Source organism: Heloderma suspectum, chromosome 2, assembly GCF_057233095.1.
Source record: "Heloderma suspectum isolate Gila_16-S chromosome 2, 16-S_ref, whole genome shotgun sequence".
NCBI lineage: Eukaryota > Metazoa > Chordata > Lepidosauria > Squamata > Helodermatidae > Heloderma > Heloderma suspectum.
In genome coordinates, this window is record NC_139459.1 from 339,500,186 (window position 1) to 339,518,233 (window position 18,048).

Here is an 18,048-nt window from a genome sequence, read left to right on the forward strand (position 1 = left end):
ACATTGCTGTTTCTTCTCAGACATTAAAGTGGTATTTGAGTTGTTCATTTTGTTGAATGGATGGTAACATTTTGTTAACTGTTGAATTTTATATTTTGGTGATGTTTTATTCGTATTTTATAATGTTCTGTAAGGTGCCTTAGAAGTGGGATAAAAATGCTTAAATATCACCTCACTTGGTCTGTTGTGTGCCCTTGCCCTGGCTTCCCAACCTGGCTTCCTGTCAGACCACCCAGATGTGGGTCAAGCCCTAGAAATGTAATCATTGCAATAAATGGTTCTGTATGAGGGCCTCTCTCTTGAGCTCAGAAAAGCCCCTCTGCAGAGATCCCCTGATAAGGACCGCAAATATGGAAAAAGCTTTGGTCAGAGCTCAGTCCTTGTGATTCGTCAGAGAATTCACACAGGAGAGGAGATGCCCTGTGGTGGGGACTCTTCCATCTAGAACTAATCCTCGACTCTGAAGCCCTTGATGCTGTAACAGCTGCAGACTTCCAAACCGGGGGACATGCAGAAAAGAGCCATAAAGTACTTCGCCTCTTGGAAGTAGTCCAGCAGCCAGAAATTTGGTTGAGGGGAGCTAAGAGTACACCATGGCCAAGGGGACTGAATGCAGAACAGGCAGAATGTAAATCCAGCCAAATCGTTTTAACTTTGTTTAAAGATGACTAATATGTTTTTTAAAAAAATCTTTTAAAATTCCAAATGTAAACATAAGCACTTAATTCTTGCCTGTTATCTCAGTGCCTTTGTACACTGGACAGAGCATGGGAAGATAGCAGGCTTACTTCTTAGTGAGCAATTGGGTATAACATTGCCTTTATATTTTCACCAACAGGACTAGGGACTTGCAAGCAAGAAAGCTGACAATTCAGGGGAGGGGTCTGAATATTCTTGAGAAGGACCAGGCCCATAGTACCTCCCCACCCATGGCTACAGCCCTGCTAGGATTGGGGAGATATGTATGCAGGGAGTCACTGAAGACTGGGAAAGGAGGCTCTAGAGTGCCACATCTGCTCAGTTTTTCCTTGACCTGTAGGCAGACAGACTTCCCTGGGACCCAGTTACAGTTAACATAAGAAATACCTTCTTGGATTAGATCGAAATCCATCGAACAGTGCCACTGCCAGGTTTGAGGGGGCCATTTCACTATGTAAACCTCTTTGTCAGGTTCACCTGAAAAACAGTATATAAATACCACAAATAATAAATTCCCCTAACCTCCAAGCAGTTTCTTCAGTAGCAGCCCCAGAAGAAAAGAACAGAAAAAGAACAATTCTTGGGGCAAAATTTATTCCACCTGTTAGATTTCTGAAAGAGAAATGATAGTACAATGGGACATTAACAGACCCATCCTAAATTTATTTTTTCTGACGTGTATCCTATTGATTTTGATGGAGATAAAATTCACTGCAGCACCACTTAGGGATGCAGCCTTATGTTAATTTATGATTCAATTATAATTTGTATGTGAAAAGTGACTTTCCTTCAAATATCCGCAGGGGTCTAGGAAGTGAGCTACTTGTCTGCAGGGGCATTTGTGTGTCCCGTCCACCCCACCCCCCTGCACTGCCCATGAATTTCTTGCTTGGGAAATTGTAGATGGGTCAGTGCAGTAAATAATGACAAACATCTTCAGTTTCAGTGATAGTATGTATATGCCAGGGATGGGGAACACTTGGCCCTCCAGATGTTGTCAGATGTCAACTTCTGTTGCAATACCTGTTATATGGCCATAATAATGTTGACTTCCCTTAGAGGGTTGTTGTAAGGCAGGGGATGGGGAATGTGTGGTCCCCCAGATGTTATTGGACTACAACTTCCATCATCCCTCACCATTGCCCTTGCTGGCTTGGGCTGATGGGAGTTGCACTCCAACAACACTGTGTGTGTGTGTGTGTGTGTGTGTCACATTTCCCACCCCTGTTGTAAGGATTGCTGTTCAGTCGTTAAGTCGTGTCCGACCCTTCGTGACCCCATGGACCATAGCACGCCAGGCCTTCCTGTCCTGCGCTTTCTCCCAGAGCGTGCTCAAGTCCATATTCATTGCATCGATGATGCTATCTAGCCATCTCCTCCTCTGCCGCCCCCTTCTCCTTTTGCATTCAGTCTTTCCCAGCATCAGGGTCTTTTCCAGTGAGTTGTAAGGATTACTACTAGGTAATGCACGTGCAGTGCTTTAATTCTTACAGTTGCTAAAAATTATTATATTGTTGTTGTTGCTGCTGCTGATATTATCATTATCATTATTATTATTAACAACATAAGTACAAATATATGTGGTGAAAAAAGCTTCACCTGCTTGATTTTTGCATGACCAGGTCTTGTGAAAAAGTTCCTTATTAAGTCTCAGGTCAATGCGAATTATTTCGCCTGCTAGTGAAAACAATGGAAAATGAGGACAAGAGTCTCAGCTGGAGGACCCAGAGCAGTTGGAGCTGAACAGGTTGATACTGGAGAATCTGAAATAGCTGTTTCCCAGAATCTTCCTCCAGGAAGCTCCTGGGTGCATGGGCAGGACTTCCAGAGGGGATCCCCTTCGCCTGATGGTTATCCAAGGAGAAGTGCGGACCAGGAACCAAAAGGATTCTTCCCGCCAAGCCTCTGCATCGAAGAGAGGCCAGCCTTCTGCAGGGACTGTGGCAAAAGCGTCAGTGCATCGCTGACTTATCAATGAAGCCACACAGGAGAGAAGCTCTGTCTCTGCCCAGAATGTTGGGAAGGTTGTGGCCAAGTATCATACCTGATGACTCACCAAAGGCTCCACTCTGGGGAGAAGCCTTATGTGTGCCCCGTGTGTGGGGAAAGCTTCAGTGACCACTCGACCCACATTAACCATCAGAGTCTCCATGTGGGAGGTAAGTCCTATAGATGCCCCAACTGCAGGAAAGGATTCCATCAGAGCTGAAATCTCACATCCCATCAGAGAACCCATACCAGAGAAAAGCCCCACAAGTGCCCAGACTGCAGGAAAACCTTCAGCATCAGCTCCTATCTGATCAGGGACCAGAAAACACACATGGGAGACAGGCTATATGCATGTGAGTGGTACCAAATGTCTTTTAGCCAAAGTTCGAGCTTCTTTGTCCATCAGAGGATTCACACAGGAAAGAGGCCCTGTGAGTGCACGGGAAGTGGTTCAGGAACAGTTCAGATCTTATTAGGGAACAGGGGGCCCACACCAGAGAGAAGCCCTTTAAATGCTCAGACTGCAGGAAAAGCTTTCATCGTAGTTCAAACCTGACAATACATCAGAGAATCCACACAGGAGAGAGACCCCATGAATGCCCTCAGTGTCAGAGGAGTTTCAATGTCAGCTTGGCCCTTCTCAAGCACCTGAGAACCTACCAAGGGAAGAGGCACCATGACTGTGCAACCAGTGAGAGAACCTACATGCATTTCTCAAACTTCCTTATACACCAGAGAACCCACTCAAGATAGAAGTGGACAAGGGCCAAATTTGATTTGCCTTCCTCCAAATTTAGAATGGGGTTAACCCAGATGACTAGAAAAGGAAGGAAGATATTCAGACATTTTGGACATCAGTTCCTAGCATTCTTGACCATTGGCCATACTGGCAGGGGCTTTCTACTTTCTGCCCCTCCCTGGACTAGAGGGTTTGGCAAAGAGTTATGCAAGGCATTAACTGCTGCTGACATCCATAGGAGAGCTGGAAGATGGAAATGGGACCGTGAGGCACCTCAGGCCAAAGGAAAAGAGGCTACTGTAGATATCTGAATGGAAATATTCTGCCATAAATTATTTATGGATTGCAGGCTAATAGTCCAGATCACAAAATTGTTAAGCCAAAGTAGGTGTGTGTGTGTGTATGTATGTGTGTGTGTGTGTGTATATATATCTATATATCTATATATATATACATACATATATATACACACACATATATTTGCAGTTGAACGTAACAGGTACAGCTGTGTAGATTCAGTAATAATTCAGCTCATCTGCATAGTTTGGTGCTTGGAGTAGAAATCAAAACTTGAGATTCTTAGCTTGCTTTCTTTTCCTTTTAAAAAATAAGTTTCCAGTCCTCTTGAAAGCGTGTGGGCAACACCTGGTGAAAGATTTCTAGGTATCTGGAAGAAGCATTCAAGACTTGTTGTAGCCCCTTACCCTTCACTGTAACTCAAACAGAGAGAATACATTATGCAAAATGCTACCAAATAAACAATTTGCTTAACTTATACAGGTTGCAGGATTCAGCTTTTCTTAATGCAGAATTATGTTACTCTGGTGTACAATATGATTGATTTCTTTTAGCCCAGAGTAAACATAACCATTATTCAGGTATGACCTAAATCATATCCCTTATGAATATACAGTGGAGGTGAGGAAGAGATTTAAGGGATTAGACCTGATAGAGTGCCTGAGGAACTATGGACGGAGGTCCATAACATTGTTCAGGAGGCAGCATCTAAATCCATCCCAAAGAAAAAGAAATGCAAGAAAGCCAAGTGGCTGTCTGAGGAGGCTTTACAAGTAGCTGAGGAAAGAAGGGAAGCAAAAAGCAAGGGAGAAAGGGGAAGATATATCCAACTGAATGCAGAGTTCCAGAGAATAGCAAGGAGAGACAAGAAGGCCTTCTTAAATGAACAATGCAAAGAAATCGAGGAAAACAACAGAATGGGAAAGACTAGAGATCTCTTCAAGAAAATCGGAGATCTCAAGGGAACATTTTGTGCAAAGATGGGCATGATAAAGGACAAAGAAGGCAGGGACCTAACAGAAGCAGATGAGATTAAGAAGAGGTGGAAAGAATGCACAGAAGAACTACACAGGAAAGATCTGAATGTCCCTGATAGCCATGATAGTGCAGTCACTGAACTTGAGCCGGACATCCTCGAGAGTGAAGTCAAGTGGGCCTTAGGAAGCATTAGTAACAACAAAGCTAGCGGAGATGACAGTATTCCAGCTGAGCTATTTAAAATCCTACAAGATGATGCTGTTAAAGTGCTGCACTCAATATGCCAACAAATTTGGAACACTCAACGGTGGCCACAAGACTGGAAAACGTCAGTTTACATTCCAATTCCAAAGAAGGGCAATGCCAAAGAGTGTTCAAACTACCATACAATTGCGCTCATTTCACATGCCAGCAAGGTGATGCTCAAAATCCTACAAGCTAGGCTTCAGCAGTATGCGAACCGCGAACTACCGGAAGTCCAAGCTGGGTTTCGAAGAGGCAGAGGAACTAGAGATCAAATCGCCAACATTCACTGGATCATGGAGAAAGCAAGAGAAATCCAGAAAAATGTCTATGTCTGCTTCATTGACTACGCTAAAGCCTTTGATTGTGTGGATCACAACAAACTGTGGGAAATTCTTAAAGAGATGGGAGTACCAGACCACCTTACCTGTCTCCTGAGAAACCTGTACGAGGGTCAAGAAGCAACAGTAAGAACCGGACAAGGAACAACCGATTGGTTCAAAATTGGGAAAGGAGTATGACAACGCTGTATATTGTCACCCTGCTTATTTAATTTATATGCAGAGTACATCATGAGAAATGCCGGGTTGGATGAATCACAGGTCAGAATTAAGATTGCCGGGAGAATTATCAACAACCTCCGATACACAGACGATACCACCCTAATGGCAGAAAGCGAAGAGGATCTCAAGAGCCTCTTGTTGAGGGTGAAAGTGGAGAGTGCAAAAGCTGGTTTGAAACCCAACATTAAAAAAACGAAGATCATGGCATCTGGCCCCATCACTTCCTGGCATATAGAAGGGGAAGAAATGGCAGCAGTGACAGATTTTATTTTCTTGGGCTCCAAGATCACCGCAGATGGTGACCGTAGCCGTGAAATTAAAAGACGCTTGCTCCTTGAGAGGAAAGCTGTGGCAAACCTAGACAGCATAGTAAGAAGCAGAGACATCACCTTGCCAACAAAGGTCCGTCTATCAAAGCTATGGTTTTCCCAGTAGCAACGTATGGCTATGAGAGCTGGACTATAAGGAAGGCTGAGCGCCGAAGAATTGATGCTTTTGAACTGTGGTGCTGGAGAAGACTCTTACGAGTCCCCTGGACTGCAAGGAGGTCAAATCAGTCCATCCTAAAGGAAATCAACCCTGAGTGCTCATTGGAAGGACAGATACTGAAGCTGAAGCTCCAATATTTTGGCCACCTAATGCGAAGAGGAAACTCCCTGGAAAAGACCCTGATGCTGGGAAAGATTGAAGGCAAAAGGAGAAGGGGAGGGCAGAGGATGAGATGGCTAGATAGCATCACCGATGCAATGAATATGAACTTGAGCACGCTCCGGGAGACAGCACAGGACAGGAAGGCCTGGTGTGCTATGGTCCATGGGTTCACGAAGAGTCGGACACGACTGAATGACTGAACAACAACAAAACATAACCATGCAAATAGAGGTTTAATGCGAGTACTTTAATTTAATCCAGGAGTGGGGAGTTTGTGGCCTTCCAGATGTTTTGGCCTACAACTCCCATCATCCCTCACCACTGGCTATGCTGGCTAGGGCTGATGGGAGTTATAGGCCAAAACATCTAGAGGGCCACAAATTGCCCACCCCTAGGCTAAGACTTTAAGTGATCAGGCTTTCCAGAACCTACATCCCATTTGGCAAAGTGAGCTGGGGAATTTAGGCTGCAATCCTGTGCACCTATTCTTGGGAGGAAACCTTATGTAACTCAGTAGGACTTGCTTCCAAGTAAATATACATAAGTTTAGATTACAAGGAAGCTTAAAAATAGACCTATGCACAGCTTTCTTGCTAACGCATGTCTAAAGTATTGTACATCCATCAGCATTGCATGTGCACCCATATATACACAGTCTTGGTGGCTGCCACTGAAGAATGGGGTGCACCCCTACTGTAACAATGGAGGAACCCCCATATCCTGTGGCTGTAATGAATCCCCAAGATCTTGGCCTAGCATTGCATGGTTCTTTCTCTGTTCAACTAGAACCTAAATGAGCCTGTCGTTCCTGTATCTGGCCTACGGAGGGGCAATTCAGTGTTACACTGCAGTGTCCTGTAATCATGATGTATAGAATGGTAGGGTGCAGCAATGGATAGAGGGTTGGCCCTCAGAGATGAAGTTGCTGCTCAGCCATGAGCTGAGCTGTGTCACCCACTTTTGCTCAACCTCTCAATTGGACGATTGTGAGGCTAAAGCAGAGTAACCCTGATCCATGAATCCACCCTGATGGAAGCCTGGGATGCAAATACAATATGTACCACAACTGATCCCTGCAGGATGGGGCACAGAAGTGGTACAATGACAGTAATGGCAAATCCTGTGGCATGTGGGCCTCAGCCATTGTCATACTTGTCTATCATTGCTTCTACTTAGTACATGGGCCTGGGATATGTGCCATTTGGGGCAAAAGAATTGGAGAAGGGAGGAGGGGAGACCTGATCCGTAGCTGATGTGAGGGAGAGCAAGAAGCAACTAGGCACTGGCTAATCTGCAATCAAGATCCGAGAAGCTGAGGGCAGTGGATGGTGCAGGAAACAGGCAGGCAGAATACAGTTCAAGATGAAGATTCTTGGAGAACAAGGGCAGTCAAATACAGGGATTTCAGGACCCTGGACAGATCCCCAGGCTTGTCTGTTTGCCAGACAGCCTCTCCCTGCCAACTGAGCCCTTATATCCCTCCTGGACCGGATTACCCCTCCTGGGATCCACCGCTTTGCTGAGGAGTGAACAGCCTTAAAGGGGCAACCCTTGCAGCTAGAGCCAAGCACTCCCCGTTCCCATCTAGTGTGTTGCCTACATCTGTGAGCAGGCACTGGTGCGGAGTGGTCCTGTCCCTCAAGCGAATCTGGTTGAAGGGGAATTGTCCTGGTTCAGAGATCTCATAATCTAGGGACTTGCAGTGACTGGCAGTTCATTGGTCGAAACCAGAATTCATCTGCCCCTCCCCCCCCCGGGATTCCCAGTCCAGGCCCTCTGTCCCCCCACCCCCAAACCACTGATCTTTTGGTACTTTCCCAACTTTTGTGCAGTTTTTCTCCCTTCTAAAAGGTTGAAAGGCCTCTCTTAAGGCTTGGTAACTGAGAATAAGAGCTTTAAGTTACAACATGCTGGTATTTTGGCTCCACCCCTTTTGCCTTTGGCTCCACCCACCACTGGAACTTGGCCCCCAAGAGCATCTCTGAATGGTATTCAGCCCTCAGGTTGAAAGAGGTTCAACACCCTTGACCTAAGAGAATGTGCATATCAGATCTCTGGCCACAATGGAGCATGCAGCAGAGGGAGGCAAGATAAAAAGGAGCAGGTAAGGACTACGCATGGGAGACATATGGCTACTTCACCTCCCACTTTATCATGAATTGGAAGGGATACTTCCTGCTCATAATCTGGCAACCCTTTGCAAATTTCACCTACAACTGGGGAATTCTTGATCCCCTCCCCCGCCCATTAAATCAGGTGATCATGAAAACCAAGTCAGGCTGTAAAATGCTGTGCTTGTTTTATATAATGTTCATACATTTTATGATTACTAACACTGCACATGCTGCAAGGCTCATTCAGTTGCTTGAATAGATTTTCAAAAGTCTTGCAATTTTTGTTACATGTTTTAAGGAGACCAGCAACCCTTCTTGGGTGAAATCCAACATCATAGGAGCGGATGTCCACTCACACACCAGGACCTCCTCCTTCCCCCTGCAGCTCCCCACCCCCAAAAACCCACCCTGGAGGGTCCACCAAACCTCCAGAGTGGATTTTGGGGCTGCAAGGGGGAGGGAGAATTGCCCCCTCCCTGTTCCACTGATGGAAACAATTCCATCAGTGGAAGGTCTTTACTGAATTCCGCCCATTATCTCCCTGCAAATGAAAGGAAACACAAAAACTGAAACAAAAAAAGAATTCCAAACAGATAAAAACAAGAACTTCATGTCATAAAACCTACATATGGATGCTCATGTACATATTTTGTTCAGCTTGAAAATTGAGCTTTATTATTTTTGATCACATTTCTTCTCAAAGTGTGCAAAATATGTGTTGCAGACACTTTAATCAGTGCTCTGCAGGAACAGAAATAACCAATGTTTTCACACTATTACTACCTAGGATTGCTGGTTGGTTAGTTCTTTTTCCTTTAGCACCAACATGGCAGGTAGAAGTCCAACACTGCTTTTCCAGCACACAGAGGCTTCATATGCTGAACGTTTGTCTGTGATACATTTGTTAAAGGCACTGCAAAAAGATAAGACTATTACCATCTGACAAATACTTTAGTTTTCATCTTTAAGCATTCAGGGTGCAATCCTATGCATGTTTAGACTGAAAAAAGTCCTACAACTCTCAGCTTTCTCCAGGGGAATGCTGGGAGTTGTAGGGCTTTTTTCAGTCTAAACATGCATAGGATTGCACCCTCACCGAAGTATACAGCATCCCATTCCCCACCTAATATCTATCACATCCCCCAAATGCCAGCACTTTCTACTGTCATCCCCCATCTCTAGTGCATTACAATGGGGTTTCCTTCTGTGAGATCAGTGGAACTTGCTTCCTTGTAAGCGTGCTTAGTATCAGGATGCCATCTTAAGCAGGATGGCATGAATAGTTTCTTGGAAATTGATGGGACATACTTCCACATAGCATTGTCAACTTTCCAATCAGCCCTCACAGCTATGCCTTTAACAGCAGCTAAACCTGCAGGCATTAGCAGGTGATGATGTTTCGCTCCATGCTGAGGAACACTTTCCCAGCTGATTTCTGCATACCATACATCTGTTAGAAAGTAAAAGAGTAGGATGTTCTATTTTCTTGGTCAGTTGGCAACCCCATTGAAACACAGAAATCAAGCATCCAGAGGGGACTGTTGCAACAAAATCAACTGAGGTTCTTGTGGCACCTTAGATACCAGCAGATTTATTGTGGCATACGCTTCTGTGGACTTGAGTCCACTCCACCAGAGGCATGAAATATAGATGGTAAAGCTTTCCGCTGCACAGAGATAAGTGGTAGAAAAAGCTTCCCCCCTGCTCAGATGCTCCAACTCAGGCTGCTGTTAAAAGGCACAAGAGCAGGGCTGTAAGCTGAAGTGCAACTCCTTCAAACCACTCCAGAAGAACGGAGAGAGCACAACATTCTCGACTGAGTTGCAGCTGGTTTGGGTTCTCCTACTGTTTGCTAAACAGCAACAAGGGGTCTCTTTCTCCCCAACACTACCTACGGTGCTTGGCAAAGATCCACCCCCTTCCCACCCAGAGCCAACCTCTTAACATTCCAATTATACCAGGGCTGGCGTCAAGGACAGGCATGGCTGGGAACCTGCCATGGGCCCAGGGGTTGTTCCTGCTTTTCACCATCACAAGCTCCTTGCTCACCTGCATCTCGCTGTGGCCCAGACGGTGGTGTTGGTGGTGGTGGTAAGAAGGAGCAGTAGATGCCCCTGCCTATTTGCTCACTGCCTATCAAGCAACCAAGTGGTAGCAGTGCTGAGAGAGGATGAGGAGCAAGGGCAGTGGGTGACAATGGCAATGAGAAGGTAGAGCCACTAAGGGAGGGGGACCATTGAGGATGTCTTGCATAAAGGCCCTCAAAAACCTGGTGCCAGCACTGCCAACAGCAGAGGCTGGTGGCTCCGATGTCAGTGGGGTGGTGCATCTGCTCCGGGTTTCAGTCAGAACTCTGAAGGAGCCATCTAAGGTGCTTCCACACCTTGGGAAGCTCCTTTAGAGTTCTGACTGAAACCCAGAGATTCACTGCCCCGCTGACATCGGAGCCACCAGCCTCCACTGACTGCCAAGTACACCCGCTTGTATTTATAAGGACTTCTGAGAGGCTTAAGCTGCTCAGCGCTTTGCAAACTGTGTAACCCTGCCCCTGGTTCTTTCCCAGGACCAAACTATTGACACATCCCCCTGTATGGGGAGGGGAGCTTCCCCACGTAACAAAACAGCATTCAAAGCTCAAATGACAGAGCTATCAGAGCATCTGAAGGCAAGTCTGCAGACTGCTACAGGGCTAGATGTATTTCAAACAGTACACACTGACAGATAATTTGAACACGCACAACTGCTGTTGTGAACCACCATTTTATATATCATGTCACACAGTTGTCTAACCAAAAGCACTACGCATGTTTACTTGGAAGTAAGCACTGCTGAAACCAATAGGACCTACTCCCTAGCACAGCCTTCCCCAACTTAGTGCCTTCCAGATGTTCAGCATATCTGGAGGGCACCAAGATGGGAAAAGCTGCTCTAGCATGTGGGTTCAGAAGTGCAACCCAAGCAAGGTGAGGTCAGAGATGACGAAGACCTATTTTCTGCTACCGCAAGCTAGTCTTTGAGCTAGAAGGCCTGTGTACTTCAATGTCTGACTTTGACATAGACTCGTTGTGTAGACTTTGGCAAATCCCTGTTTCTCAACCTCATTAAGGTGCTGACTAGTAAACAGAGGGAGGTTTTTATAGGTCAGGAACTGTTCAGGCTGAGAATCCCCCACTTCATAGGTGAAGTGATACAGTCCAGGAAGGATTGTGCCGCATATTGATTCTTCACAGTGGAATCAGCCCAGAGAAAGGAAGACTAAGAATTTTTATCATGGGAGCATCCATCTTCAGTTCCACCTCCTGGGAAAAAACAGCCACTTCCTGGGATGCCCCCCAAAGACCATTAAGGGTATCTCATACCACACAGTCTAAAGTGGAGGTAGGCAACATGATGCCCATGGGTACTGGTGCGCACCTGGTCACCTTTCTTGGTGCCCAAAGAAATGTCCTACCAGTAGAGGCTGGTGGCTCCAATGTCAGTGGGGTGATGAATCTGTTCCGGGTTTCCATCAGAACCAATCAGAACTCTAAAGGAGCTTCGCATCTTGGATAGCTCCTTTAGAGTTCTGACAGAAACCTGGAACAAATTCATTGCCCCACTGACATCAGAGCCACCAGCCCCAGCTGTGCCCTACCCCTCCCACCTCTGCCTCAAACCCAGCCTTTGGGGCAGGTTATTTGTCCTTTGTGATTAGCCACACCTCCCATGGCAGCCATTTTGTGGTGGTGCCCAGGACAGTTTCTTAAGTTGCCAAATGTGCTCGTGGGCCTAAAAAGGTTGCCTAGCCCCCTGTTCTAAAGGGAAAACTTACACGATGGGCGTTTTAAAGCTGACAGAAACACTGTGCTTGAAAAACTATGATGGACATAGGGGATGCAGTTACAAAAGCCATTGATCAGAAAGCAGGAAATCTAGAAAGATCAACCATGTCCATACAAGAAGGTAACAGTATAGCAGCACATCCCATCCCGGATAAATCTTTGCTTCCTTTGGAGCTAATCTGTGGTGGAGGATAGTGAGACAAAGACTAGAATGACAGACGGGAGAACAGTGAACAGCTAGACCTTCTCCTCACTCGATGACAATGATGACAATAAACCTAACTTTCAGTCTCAGACAGGAAACTGTTTATTTTATCAGCATCTGCCTGGCATTCCTTTCCCCTGTGTGGATTTTCTGGTGCCTAGTAAGATGTGAATTCCTATTGAAGCTTTTCCCACATTCATGGCACTCATAAGGCTTCTCTCCTGTGTGTATTCTTTGATGTTTGGTAAGACACGAGCTTTGGCGGAAGCTTTTCCCACATTCCAGACAGGTATAGGGCTTCTCACCCGTGTGAATTCTCTGATGCAGAATAAAGTCCGAGATCCCGCGATAGTTCTTCCCACATACGGCACACAAATAAGGTTTCTCTCCAGTGTGAATTCTCTTGTGGACCACCAGGTGAGAGCTCTGAGTGAAGCACTCGCCACACTCCCGGCAAATATATGGCTTTTCTGCCGTGTGGATCCTCTGGTGCCTGATAAGGTGTGAGCTGACAAGAAAGCTTTTCTCACAGACCGAACATTCATAAGGTTTCTCTCCTGTGTGGATCCTCTGATGAGCCACGAGGTTTGAGCTGACGCTGAAACTTTTCCCACAGATGGGGCATTTATAGGGCTTCTCTCCAGTGTGGATTCTCTGATGAGCAATAAGGGTTGAGCTCTGAGAGAAGCTTTTCCCACACTCAGGGCAGGTGTAAGGTTTCTCCCCTGCGTGGATCCTCCGGTGTTTCACAAGGGCAGAGCCGTCACTGAAGCACTTTAAGCACACACAGCAGACATAGGGCTTTTCCCCTGTGTGGGTTCTCCGGTGTCGTATGAGGGGCGAGCACCGCTTGAAACACTTCCCGCAATCGGGACACTTGTAGGATTTCCCCAGTTTGGGAATGTTCTTCTGCACTGCTGTCTTACTAAGGTCAATGGCGGTTTCCTCGTGACAGGAGGATTTACACTGCCTCTTCCTTGGCTGGTACGTATGCTGCATTTCAGGCTCACCTTGGCTCTCACGGCCTTCTTCCTGATCCAGACTCTGGGAAATGTTCCAGTCAGATCTTGCCGATAACCCTTCATGCAGCACCTCCTGCTTGAGACTTTCCTGGAGAGAAGTTTCCTCCTCACTCTCACTCAGCATCTTTCACCTGCTGGAAAAGAACAAAACCACACCCGAGTCATATTATATGGACTAGCCAGTCCTTCTTTCTCCTATTCACTCTGTCAGTTCTCAGGGCTATACTGCAGACATACTCCTTTAACAAATATCCCTTCTCCTGAGAGCAGCGGTTCTCATTTTCTGGTGAACTCCTTGAAAATTGCTGGGGGTCTCGGTGGACCATGTGATAAACTTTGGTTTCTTCTACAAATCAACACACATACATAATTCATATTTTAATAACCATAGTCTTGCCTTTCTAACGCAATGGATGTGCCTATTTTGGGGAGCAAAGTTGGGTGTAATGGTTGCCAGCTTTAGCCTCAAAATGGTTATAGCAAAGTTATCTTTAACTGGGATTTTTTTTTAAAGTAGTATTTATTAATTTATTATATTTTTTATTCACCCAATAACAAGTATTTGCTGGGTGGATTATACACAGTTAAAAGACTAAAATACAATACAAATAGTTAAAAGAATAAAATGCAATACAAAATGACAAACAGCACAGGGATACAGAAATATAAAAACATATATGAACAGCCACAAAAATCCAAAAACTAAGGGTGCAATCCTATGCATTTTTAGACAGAAAAAAGTGCTACAACTAAACATGCATAAAGTTGTGCCCTTAAGGCTAGCTGGGGAATGCTGGGAGCTGTAGGCCTTTTCTCTATCTAAACATGCATAGGATTGCACCTTAAAATACTTGGGAGAAAAGAAAGGTCATCATGTAGTGGCAAAAAGATAACAATGTAGGCACCAGGCAAGCTTCCTTGAAGAGGATGTTCCATAATCAGGGTGCCACCACTGGGAATGCCCTGTCTCTTATAACCACCCCCTAACTTCCTTCAGTGAGGGTACCTGGAGGAGGGCCTCTGAAGATGACCTAAGAATCTGAGCAGGTACATAGGCGACTTCACCAATTCTGTATTATGAAAATCACAGGCCCTAGCTCTGGGACTTTGTTCTTCTGTTCAGTAATATGGCTCTGGTCAAAACCGACTTGATCTCCATCATCAGAAATAAAAACTCAAGTGCAGGGCTGAGTACAGATATTTTCTGAGTGATCTGAGATACATCATCCAGGGCACTCTTCCCAAACCTGGTGCCCTCCATATATGTTTGACTACAATTCCCATCACCCTGGGGATGATGGGAAGGCACCAGGTTGGGGAAGCTGAGCATGTGTTTCTGACTCCCAGGGTGTTTTTTTAACAATAGCAACAACATAAACGCCTTTAGCCTCCAAACTACATTACTGAACAAGGAACACTTGCGGGTGGGGGGAGACTAGGAATGGATTTTTGTGCGAAAAGACTCTTGAGCTCGGCTCTGGTATTGATTATAAATTCCAGGGCTGAGCAAGTATGTTCAGAGGCACCCTGTTCCTTAACTCTCTTAGCATATGCCTACTTGCTTGCCCCAGTATTTTGCACCTCGGGGTTCTAGTAAAAAAAAACAAAAAAACAGGAGAATCCCACACAAGCCTAAAGTCCTGCAATAAGCAATCTGGGAACAACTGATGCTGTAGCATTTCTGAAGCTAAGCAGCGTGTAATGGTCAGCTTTGCACAGGACACCGTTACAAGCCTCATGTATGTGATGGCTATACGGCTTGTTGTTGTTTAAATACATTTTTTAAAAATATCGTACCTGAACCACAGCCCCAAGAGACACCAATAGAGCCTGCCCTGCTTTTCTCACATCCTACCGATATGCAGACGATACCACCCTAATGGCAGAAAGCGAAGAGGATCTAAAGAGCCTCTTGTTGAGGGTGAAAGAGGAGAGTGCAAAAGCTGGTTTGAAACTCAACATTAAGAAAACGAAGATCATGGCATCTGGCCCCATCATTTCCTGGCATATAGAAGGGGAAGAAATGGAAGCAGTGACAGATGTTACTTTCTTGGGCTCCAAGATCACCGCAGACGGTGACTGCAGCCATGAAATTAAAAGACGCTTGCTCCTTGGGAGGAAAGCTATGGCACACCTACACAGCATAGTAAGAAGCAGAGACATCGCCTTGCCGACAAAGGTTCGTAAAATCAAAGCTATGGTTTTCCCAGTAGCAACGTATGGCTGTGAGAGCTGGACTATAAGGAAGGCTGAGTGCTGAAGAATTGATGCCTTCAAACTGTGGTGCTGGAGAAGACTCTTACGAGTCCCCTGGACTGCAAGGAGGTCAAATCAGTCCATCCTAAAGGAAATCAACCCTGACTGCTCATTGGAAGGACAGAGACTGAAGCTGAAGCTCCAATATTTTGGCCACCTAATGCGAAGAGAAAACTCCCTGGAAAAGACCCTGATGCTGGGAAAGACTGAAGGCAAAAGGAGAAGGGGACGGCAGAGGATGAGATGGCTGGATAGCATCACCGATGCAATGAATACGGACTTGAGCACTCCGGGAGAGAGCGCAGGACAGGAAGGCCTGGCGTGCTATGGTCCGTGGGGTCACGAAGAGTCGGACACGATTGAACGACTGAACAAAAAAACCCATGTGCTCCTCCTCCTGCAGTCCCATTGCCCCAGCTCCTCCTCCTCCTCTGAGGACGCAAAGCCGGTTCCTTGCTCGGGGCCCTCCAGTGTCCCTTCCCCCCAACCTCGTTTACCTGAGATCTCGACGGCTCCAGCTGCTCAGGGGTTAAGAGCTACAGATTTCCCTCGGGGGCTGGTAGTGTGGGTAGTCTGGGTCCCTGTATGTCGATCGGACTCCGAAAAAGCCCGATTGGGGTGGGGAGGAATCAAGGTTGGCTGATTTGGGTTTTTTTCGGGGGGGTCCCCACCAAAAGACCCCGCGGCGGATCAGGAACTGCTCAATCCAAGCTGCCTCTCTGTCCCGCCAGCGCCTCGAACTGCTCGACTCCAAAAGGCAGCCAAGGCGAATCGATCGTCTTTTTGACACACGAATCTGTTTATTCTCCCACCGCCCCGCCGCCACGCTCGTTCCTGCCCCAATCGGCAGCTCCCGCTGCAACTCCGCCCACTCCGGGCTGCTCCAGCCTCTTCCTGCGTGTCCATTCCCGATTCCAAACCGGGCAGCTGCAAAGCTCCCTCCGATGAGATCGCCTTGTCGCCGCGGCTCCGGAAGGGCCCCACCGCTCTCAGAAGAACATAAGAGCCGTGCTGGATCAGACCCAGGGCCCATCTAGGCCAGCAGTCTGGTCACACCGTGGCCAAGCAGCTGCTCACAGGAAACCCACAGGACATGAATGCAACAGCAGCCTCCTGCCCACGTTCCCCAGCGACTGGTGTACATAGGCATACTGCCTCTGGTGCCGGAGGTAACATATAGTTATCAGGACCAGTAGCCATTGATAGCCTTCTCCTCCAGCTATTTATCTAACCCCCTTTTAAAGCCACCCAAATTGATGGCCATCACCACATCTTGAGGTAGTGAATTTCCATAGTTTAATGATGTGCTGTGTGACGAAGTACTGCTTTTTATCAGTCCTGAATCTCTCACCAATCAGCTTCATGGGATGACCCAGAGTTCCAGTATTTTGAGAGAGGGAGAAAAACGTCTCCCTCTCCACGTTCTCCACACCATGCATAATTTTGTACACCTCTAGCGAAGAAGATCTAAAGAGCCTCTTGTTGAGGATGAAAGTGGAGAGTGCAAAAGCTGGTTTGAAACTCAACATTAAGAAAATGAAGATCATGGCATCTGGCCCCATCACTTCCTGGCATATAGAAGGGGAAGAAATGGAAGCAGTGACAGATTTTATTTTCTTGGGTTCCAAGATCACTGCAGACGGTGACTGCAGCCATGAAATTAAAAGACGCTTGCTCCTTGGGAGGAAAGCTATGGCAAACCTAGACAGCATAGTAAGAAGCAGAGACATCACCTTGCGGACCAAGGTTTGTATAATCAAAGCTATGGTTTTCCCAGTAGTAACGTATGGCAGTGAGAGCTGGACTATAAGGAAGGCTGAGCCCCGAAGAATTGATGCTTTCGAACTGTTGTGCTGGAGAAGACTCTTACAAGTGCCCTGGACTGCAAGGAGGTCAAATCAGTCAACCCTAAAGGAAATCAACTCTGAGTGCTCATTGGAAGGACAGATACTGAAGCTGAAGCTCAAATATTTTGGCCACCTAATGCGAAGAGAAAACTCCCTGGAAAAGACCCTGATGCTAGGAAAGATTGAAGGCAAAAGGAGAAGTGGACGGCAGAGGATGAGATGGCTAGATAGCATCACCGATGCAATGAATATGAATGTGAGCACGCTCCAGGAGAGAGTGGAGGACAGGAAGGCCTGGCGTGCTATGGTCCATGGGGTCACGAAGAGTCGGACACGACTGAACGACTGAACAACAACAACAAAATCATGTCTCCCCTTACCCTCCTTTTTTCAAGCTAAACAATCCCACCTATTGTAACCTTCCCTAGGAGGGGAGTTGCTCCAGCCCCTTGATCATTGTAGTTGCCCTTTTCTGCAACTCACCACTAGGCCACCTTGCGTTCCCCTCCCAACTTTGTATGACCTATGAATTGTCCTAATAAATCGATTTCGGATTTTTTCTTCTGGCCAGCATAGCTACCTTGAGACTCACCCGCTTTGTGCTCCCCTGGGCTTTTAAGGTAG

At 46.4% G+C, this 18,048-nt stretch overlaps 1 pseudogene; it reads left to right on the forward strand.

Moving 5' to 3' along the window:
- The first annotated feature begins 2,746 nt into the window (after positions 1-2,746).
- Positions 2,747-3,441, forward strand: LOC146355142 (uncharacterized; annotated as a pseudogene).
- The last annotated feature ends 14,607 nt before the right edge of the window (positions 3,442-18,048 follow it).